This window comes from Onychostruthus taczanowskii, unplaced genomic scaffold (assembly GCF_017590055.1).
Source record: "Onychostruthus taczanowskii isolate IOZ18803 unplaced genomic scaffold, ASM1759005v1 scaffold19, whole genome shotgun sequence".
NCBI lineage: Eukaryota > Metazoa > Chordata > Aves > Passeriformes > Passeridae > Onychostruthus > Onychostruthus taczanowskii.
Window position 1 is genome coordinate 7,966,354 of NW_024499128.1, and position 9,522 is coordinate 7,975,875.

The following is a 9,522-nucleotide window of genomic DNA, read 5'->3' on the forward strand; positions in this document are numbered from 1 at the left end:
CTTTCTAAATTATAAATAAAATATGATACCTGGAAAAGAAGGAAAATTCGGAGGTAAAGCTCAGCCTCTTGACCTCATTGCCATGCAGCTGAACAGCCAACACAGGGACACAGTTCCAAGACAGACTGTGGGCATGTCCATAGCTGTGCACAGCTGAGAAAATAAAAGACCCTTAGCTAGGGCAATAACCCAGATAAAGCATCACCTTTCCCCTGCACCCCAGCAGCTGGGGTGTCAGTGATTTCCCCAAAGCCACAGGCTAGAGTGCAGTATCACCCCCCAGCCATGGCAGCAGGACGTGTGGGTGGCAGCAGCACGTGCCCCTGAGATGTGCTCATAAAGTCAGTCACCTCCTGATTTTCTTCTTGAGTAGATTTTCACAACTCCAGCTGCACAAGTCGATTGTACTGAGTGTTTTCCCCTGGTGCAGGGTAATGCTGGAGACCTGCAGGCACAGCTGAGGATGCGTGGGCAACCTGGGCTGGGCTGTGGCTGTTTCAGGGGAAAGCTGCTGAGGGAGGATTTGAACATCCAGCACTGATTTTTGGATGCCAGTGTTCAGGAAGATAGAGATAGTTCATGGGATTTGGGGTGTTCTTTTTTGTGTTTAACAGAAATATTATTTTAAGTGGTTTTTTTGGAAGCACTGCTGATAAGCCTCAACACTGAAATGCAGGTTAATGGAGTAGGGGAGGTCTGCATGGCACAGCCTCAGTTTTGGAAGAAAACCAACCAAGATCAACCTGGTTTAGCCACAAATCTCACACAGGCTAGCAGGCTGCTGTCTGCACAGAGGAGGTTTGGTCTTTCAAAACCTCTTGTATGGAAATCTCTTTTGCAGTTTGGAAGGGACAAACGGTGATTAACTTGGATGCAGATTGCTGGGGAGTCCACAAACATCTGCCACTGCTCTCCTCCCGCCATCCCAAGGCACAGGGGGAAGTAACTCAGGGAGAGGCACATGCATGTTTTCTTTGCTGCTGTTTCAGAATAAGGTTTGTAAATTTTGATTCTAGTGCTGGCCTGATGATGTTATCTGTTGGCATGCAACCAGAATTGTGACCTGCAGCAGATGAAGAGGAGCCACTTGTGGGGAAGCTCTTGAGATATCCCATGTCAAGTCCACAATGTCATGGTGCCTTTCTGAAGTTGAAAAATTTTAAAAGAGTGATTTAAAGGTAAGAACACACACTAGCTCATTCAGGCAGAACCACTCTATCCCCACCCTGAGCCTATCTTTAATATCTAATTATCAGGACTAATGACTGATTATGTGTCTCCAGTGTTCTCGACCTTTAATAATTCCTGTCCCAATATGCTTTACCACTTTCCGGGGGGAAATGTTATCTGAAGTGTGAAATTAACCATTCTTTTGTTATGAACTCACCACTTGGCCATAGCTGCTACATAGTTTCAAACCTGAAACATATTTGAACTGTTTCCAAGTTCATCTAGAGCATGACCTTGTGTGTTTTAATAATTATAATTTCCTCAGTAAAGTACAACTCTAGAACCAGAGAAAAAAAATGTACAGACAGCTGCAGGGGTGGGGATGGCTGACCTTAATGATGAGCTTTACAAATATAGCAGGAGGAAAGCAATAAATCTACAAAACCAAAGTGCTTTCTCATTTTAACCCCTAGTATGCAGCAATGCCCTGATGGCAGAGGGGAGCAGATCCTCCTGCAGGCTGCCCCAGTGACAGTGGAGAGGGGAATGTGGAAGAAGAATACAGAGGAGGTATCAGGTTGATTTTTCTCTTCCTGTTGAGCTGCTCCTGTGTCAGATTTTCATCTCCAGAGTGGTGGTGTAAATCAGCTGAAGGCAGCAGGATTTGCCCCTGCTCTGCAGAGCCCTGGGTGTGCGTGCACATGTGAGTAATCCCATTGGAATCAAGGACTTGCAGGAGGAGCGGGCACATGAGTAATGTTTTGTAGATACAAGGGCTGGAATCTAGGCCACATGGCTCAGGACAAAGAGACATGTCAGTTCTGCATAAATAACACAGGCACTCGGCTTCCAAACTTCAACCTACTTAGCAAGTGCCAGAGTCACTCTTTCCATCCCACGTCTCGGGAAGCAGGACCAGGACAGCAGGGTGACCTTCGCAGGAGCTCGGCTCAGCCCAGGGACTGGGTGCTGCTGGCACCCAGGAGAGGTGGGTGCACTGCAGCCAGCGTGCTCTGATGGGGCAGGGAATGGGATCTCACTGTGCAAGGGCTGTGCTTTGTGCCATGATCTTACTGGGAACAAAAGCCTGTGCAGCGTGCTGTAGGTACCATCCCTGCTGCAGGGGAATTTGGACCATAGCAGGAGGAAATAGCCTCTGTTTCTCCTCCAAACACTTTCCCTCTGTACAGCAATCAGCTCCTAAAGCCTCGATGAAACAGGGTTAAATAACAATCAAAGGAGAGAGCCATGGTGACAGACCACCCAGGTCAGGGTGCATTTGCAGGCATGCATTGCTCCATGCAGTGTAAGACTTCTCTTAGCCACTTCTGGGAGATTTTACCATAGGAATATGACTAACACAACACTTGGCAAGGCAAAGACTAATAGTGTGATTGTTCTGTCGGCTTCTTCCCTTCTTGAGTAATATCGTGCTGAGCAGTGTTTGAGTGAGCGATCTGAAAGGCCTTTTCATTATTGTATCGAAAACTCCTCTGACTGCAGATCTCTTAATCAAAGGACTTTTATGTAAAGTCACATTTTTTCCAAAACCAGAAAAGTTCAGGCTCAGAGCATAAACATTAGACTCATTATTTAGAAATAGCAAGTAAGTCCTTTGGGTTCTGGTATCAGATCAAAGCTAAAAAATTAAATTGCTTCAGAAAAAAAAAATTAGTTCATTTTGGGAATCAGCATATTTCTTGTTTGCTTTTTCATTATGGAGCTAAAAAAAGGAATAGTGAGATTCTGTCGGTGGTTTTCAAGTGTTTTCCAAAACTGGATGGATGCTGCATGCTAAGTACTTCCACAGTCTGTGGAGGCAGAAAATATTTTGTTGACATGACAATAAAAACATTCTGCAGACTTATCGAATTATTTTCTCCGTCACCATCCACAGCCACAAGAAAGCAGCATGATCCCCACACTGCCATGGAACAGAAACCTACTCTCAGCTGGCATTGCCTTTGAAATGAAGTGCTGGAATCCTGTACACATGGAGGAAGAGATTTCTGTGTGGGTTGTGGGTGAGACCTGGGAAGAGGCCTCAGGTCAGCAGTGTCCCCCACCAACACATGGTCTGACCATGTTGTCCCAAAGAAATCACTCCTTTTGGGACTGCCTGGTGGTAACCACTTTACTAACAGTGGTTTGGGCAAAGAAAATTAGTTTATTATTGCTAATGGGTTCAGCACCACTGTTCTGGTGTCCAGTGCTGTCCATCTTCCTCCAGCCCCACCCACGCTTCTGTTTCCTCCTTGCTTGTGGCCCTCACCTGGTTTTTAGGTTGTGGACACATAAGTGATGGAATTGGCCCTTGGCACAGGTGCAGGATGGAGATGGGGGTGGTGGAGAGCCATTTCCCACAGATCAGACACTGCCAAAGCAGACACTCTCTCCATCCAAGACAAATCCCACTCTGGAAACAGCTGCTGCTGACAGCAGCTCCCACCCTCCTGGTGGAGGTGGATGCTGAGTCCATGGTGCTGTCTGCCCTGCTGACCATGTGATATCCCAAGAGAGAGGGAGCAAGGGGAGATGCCAGACTAATATTTGGGATTGCTTTACTATATTTTTCCCTTCTGATTTTTTTTCCCTAGCATCCATTACGTAATGTAATGTAATTCTTGTCATTCTCAAGGCAAATGTGACCAACCTGAATTCCTGCTGATTTTGTGAACTCTGCAAGTGCCTCAGAGAGAGGTGGGACTCTCAAGAAGTACGGAGGAGAGCAGGCTGCTGAGGGCTGAGGAATGGCAGCAATGCCCACATGTTTTCTGTTTGTGACACCGTGGCTGATGGGAATCATTTAATCACACAGCGAGACCGGTTCACTCTACCTTTACACCAGTCCTTAAGATGTTTCCCTTATCTCTGACTTTCTGCAGACGGCTGGGGTTTTCCCTGCCTGGTTCCTCTGTCACCTACAGATGGCTTTCAGTGCTTAATCCTTGGGAAATGTGAGTTTCTCCATGACTCAGCCACAGTTTCCCTGCTTGGCTGTCACACGGTGTTTCATCTTTTCACTTCTCAGTCTGCATCTGTACAAAGAGGTCAGTAATGAGAGGAAAACAAGCATAGCAGGGCCAGATACACACAGATCCCCAAGTGTTGAGGGGCCATATAATTTCTTAAATGAATTGGTCACATGATACTCATGATGCTCTTTTTTTTCCTTTTTCCTCCTTTACTGGATAATTGAAACTTCATAGACATTAAGAATCTGAAACATGCGTAACAGTTCTTTATGTACAAACAGCTTTTTCTCTGCAAACTGAGGAGTTTGTGGGGAAGAGAGTTCTGTGAACACTGGAGCGAGCAAGCACCTGTTTCCCACAAGTGTTACAATTCCCACAACTGGCAGGAACAGTTGATGTTCAGGGTATAAATGCAAATTTTCCATCTCTACATCACAGGATTATCTGCGTTGTCCCCAGTTAAACCTCCTCACTGAATATATAACTAAATCTTTCCAAATGACCATGCCCTGCTCCCTTTAGTAAGTTCTGCCTTCATCTGGACAAACTTCTGCCCAAGTCTTTCTATTTCCTATAGGCTCAACACTTGAAGACCTCAATTAATCTCCTAGACTAGGAGGTCTCCAGCTAGAGGAGACAGGAGGCCCAAGAACATGGGTGGATGACTTGGTCCCCTGGGTCTTATTGAAAGGGAGACACATGGCCATCAGATTGGCACCATGCCAATGGAAAGGTCCCTGCTGAAGCCAGGGTGTGTAATTCGACCTTGTAAATTCAGTAACATGGGAAGCAATTACACAGAAATCCAAGCTCCAGCAGGCAAGGCTGCACTCTGCTGCGCTTGGGCGAACAACACGCAGTGAAGGTGGGGATTGAGCTGATGCTGAGCTGGCAGCAGTCCTCAGTCCTCTGGAATTCATGTCCTGTCTTCAAAAAGGAGGAATAATATATAAAAAATTATTCTGGCCACCCAGTTCCACGCTGCCACTCAGCCCCAACCCATTATTTGGGAAATTGCTACTTGAGGAAGGAAAAGATAAATCAGTGCACATTGGAAAAACAACTTGAAACTCTGGCTCAAGGCAGGGAATCAGAGGAGAGCAGGCTCCAGACTTTTCTGCTAGCTTAGTAAAATGGTGTGATATGATCTACTAAGCAGGGGAAGTCAAAGAAAAGCTGCCCTGCAGGCATTGCTGGGCAATATGAAGAGACACCTGGGAAGAGACTTTCTGGCAGAAAGAACTGGGCTCAAGGAGGTAGAAGTGATCCTTTCTCAGATGTTATTTTCCTTAACTACATTCAGCACCATCTGATGGAGCTCACTGATCACACCACCACGCTTCCCATCGTGGGGAGATAGTGTGTTACAGACACTTGAACACGGAGAGCTGCTGCTGGAAGCCAAGAAAGCAGCTGGGAAAACACCACAGCCAAGGCAGCTCTGCACAGGCACCACCAGACGGGGTCTGGACACAGAGACCCAGCCTCCAATGACCCTGCACCCCACTCCAGGGACAGCACAGCATCACTTCATGGCAGGAAAGCTGATTTTGGGGAAATGGAAATAACACCAGCACAAATCACTCCCAACTGAATTGTTCATGGACCTTCAGACACCATCAAAGTCAGGAGCACAGCAGGTTCGTGGCCAAATTCACTCACTCCAATCTCACACTGGGAGGGGGGAGGGTCAGCAGTAAAGAGACATTATTCTGTGTTTGAAGGAAACACTCAACCAGAGACCTATTTTTCTTTCTATAAGAGAGTAAATTGGCCATAGCTGCAAATGAACTGCAGGGATCTACTACAAACCAGGATAAAAAAAAAATTTTATTTCATTGCAATCAGAAATTTCAGAATTTAAGGAGTAGAAAGTATTGATTTAAATAATGATACCATTTTATAATCTTATACTTAAAAGTGTCTGCCTGTAAATATGGAAACAAAGGACATTATAAGCTTTTGAGGAGAACATAAGTCTAAGGCTCAGGGAGATTTCTGGTTCTCTGAAACTCCTAAGTGGTCATCTAAACATCTTTTAAACTCTGGCCTGCCTGCATTTTTGCAGGTGGCAGAGATGTTCTACTTGTTTTTCATGCCCAGACTTCAACCTTCAGTGCTCGACTTGTTCCCTGCACACCTTGAGTCCTGGCTGTCACTCTTTGCCTCTGTGTCCTGAGCCCCTCTGAGCAGTTTTCGTGTCTCTGGGCTACAGTGTCTCTCTCTGTTTCATATCTGAACCTATCCCTTCCCTTCCATATCTGCACTTATAAAGTATCTCTTCTTTTCTGGTATTACTTACTCCTAATCACTCTATAATTACATTGTGGAGCCCTGTCAAACTCCCAGGAACAAAGCTCATATGAAGGATGCAAAAATGGACCTCTGTCTCAGGAGAAATTGTGCTGTGGCAGAGATGAGGAAGTTGTTTGATCATTAGCCTTATCTAGAACAAATTGCACATAATAACTTTTAATATTTTATATCAGATTTGGTTCCTCAGACAGACACAATTTTTTAAATTACGCTGTATTTAACTGAATCATTTAAGTATATCTGAGTCTCCAAATAAGATACTTAAATGTGCATTAAGAAATAAACAAATCACTAGTTCACTGAATGTGGCCCTTGTTTCACTGCCCTTGACATAGGCTTTAGAACTCAAAACTTTTGTATTGACTTAAGATAAACGCTGCAAGACCATAAGCAATACATTGTTCTTGTGGTACCCAATAATCTAGTCCTTTTATTTAAATATGATATAAGTAATCCCAGAGCCAATGAAAGCATGGAATGACTAGGTGCTACGTTCCACAAATACTGTCTTGCATAGAAGAGTTTAACTCCTTATCTGAAAAACAGTTGGCTGTGACCGTATTAACAATTATATTATCAGTTTTCCTTGGCAACATTTATGTGTCAAAATGTATCATGGGTTTCACAGCTTAGTTCCAGAAATAGGCTGTGGTCCGGGTGACATCATACCTTCCTCCATAAAACTTTTTTTTTTTTTTCATCCTTCCATAAACACTTGCTCTCCCAGCCCTACGCTGGACCCACTCAGGCCATTAAGGCATAACGAGCTCTTCCCAGCTCTCAGCATCCCAGCCTGGCAGGAGGGTTGAAAAGTTTACCAAAACAGCGCGATTTGTGCCGGAGAGCCAGAGCCTTTGCGGCTCTGCCGTGGCAGGGCAGGAGAAGCGCAGAGGCCGCGTTAAAACCGTGAGCACTGAGCACTGAGGAGGCACCAGGGGCCGTGGGTGTCTGAACGGGGCTGTCGGTTCATCCTCTGTGTGATGTCAAAGGATAACAATGTGTCAGGACTGGGAGGCGCAATCCCTCCCTCCATCCGCGCCCGTGATGCGCGCGATCGATGCGCCAGCTGTACAGAGAAGGGAGAGATGGTGAAAAGCCAGGAGCAGGCAGAGCTGAAACCCCCCTCTCCTCCTCTCCAAAGCCTAGCTGGGGTTTTTAGATACTAAGGAACTGGATTCTTACAAAGGAAGCCTTACAAAGTGGCATTGTGAAACTGCATTGCAAAATTCAATTAAGTGAAGTTTCAAACAGCTACGCAACGATGTTGTGTTGGAGTCTGGGTGCCATTTGGGTGATTCACCGACAAACATTGCACTGTCTTTTCAGGTTTTTTTTAAATATTTTGTGTTTGTGTGTCTTTTCAATTTTGTCACAAGTGTATGTTAAGAAAAAATTCTAGACTACTTTTGCATCATTTAAAGAAGAAAGGATATAAGGCATTCTGTCAATCCTTTCCTTCAAAAATAATGGATGAAGTATAACTAAAAAGATGTTGTTATGGTCAGTTTTGTGTCTCCATGAAAGAAGCCACCGACCAAAACATTTTCCTTTATTTTGACATTTTCCTTTATTTTGAAGGAGCAGTTCCCCAGATCTCAACATAACTGGATTTTACCTTCAAAATCTAAGAAGTTATAAGATGGGGTAAAAAAAGAAACCAAACAACCAAAAAAAATCCACCACTGAACTGAAAAGTTGTCTTAGGAATAATTCAGGAAAACTAAAACAACTAAGCTAAACTTTGAAATTGAGTGTTTGGACCACATTACACTCTGGAACAGTGTTACTCAACTTTTAGCCATTCCAGTTTGGATTTCATTTACTTTGGAAAAGACATCAGTAGCAGTGAAATTAAGGCACTCTGTCAGAAGCTGAAGAGAACCTTTATAACATACTTTAAGATCTTCAGGGGTTTTTTGGAAGCTTCTGTGTAGTTCCTCATGCAAACAGCTCTTCACTGGACAAATAGCATCTGAATATTGGGATGTTCCTATCAATTCCTACAGAAGTTTGGAAGTGACATACAGCCCAAAATAAAGATATATTTTAAAATTTCTTGGCTTTTTTTCTTTTCCATTTCCTTTTTTTTTTTCTCCAAAAGCCAGCGGCATAATTAAAAAAAAATAAGGGAGACAGAGAGAGAGAGAGAGAGAGGAAGTATACAGAGGAATTGCAGAACAAACAAGATGGCAAAATAACACAACTATTTTTTAATAAGCTGGGAATTTGCCTCAGTATGCAGTTCTTGGAGGAGAGGAAGTTTCTGTGAGCTGGCCAGATTCCCCATTGCAGACATATGGACACCTGGAAGAAAAAACAAAAGAAAGTTTTATTCTTGTATAATCCTAAGGTTACCTTTTTTTGACAAGGATAAGTACTCCTTATTAAGGAATGCTTGAAAGATTGCAGAACCTGTAAATTGTAGCTTTTACTGGTTAAATGATAAAGAAGTATAAACCTGGGATCTTTCCTCTTGCTGTGAATGCAGGATAACTCCTTTAACATTGATGGAGCTACAGAGCTGGAAAGTTGTTTTTGAGAGGATAGTGCAGCTGGTGAAAATGAAATACACTGAGCAAAGTGAAGGGGAGATGGGGAGGGAGAGGAAGGGGAAATTCTATAAATAAAACCTATATTTGAGTTAAGCTCTTCTTGATCTTTAATGAGTTATGTTTCCTAAGGGAAGAGAGGAATAAGAGCTGTGATGAGGGAGACAAATACCTGTTGAAAATTCAGAAGATATTTTCCAGGGTCCCAGCCTTGAGGCTGAATGGTAACAGAGCTGGACTCACCCAAGGGAAAACACAAGATTAATGAGGAGAGCTGTAAAATCCAGAAGAGAAGAGAGATGCAGAGGTATGTTCCTCTCACTGAGACTGAGCATGGGATACAGGAGGATTAGAACCTAAACATTGCTCATGTGTCAACATTTCTTCAAACCTAAGCTGTGGAAAGCTTCTTAGCTCTGGGATGATTTTGCTGGTCTTTCTAAACCTTCATTAGTTAGCTATTAATTCCATATCATCATTATTTATTTTAATCTATTAGAGGGAGGCTAGGG

The 9,522-nt window shown here is 43.8% G+C and overlaps 1 long non-coding RNA gene across 1 annotated transcript; it reads left to right on the plus strand.

The window, feature by feature from the left end:
* Nucleotides 1–2,077: 2,077 nt before the first annotated feature.
* LOC121334678 lies at nucleotides 2,078–7,758 on the plus strand. The gene is made up of 3 exons (XR_005952470.1): nucleotides 2,078–2,158; nucleotides 3,068–3,218; nucleotides 3,809–7,758. It is a non-coding gene; the product is annotated as an uncharacterized LOC121334678 (long non-coding RNA).
* Nucleotides 7,759–9,522: the final 1,764 nt, after the last annotated feature.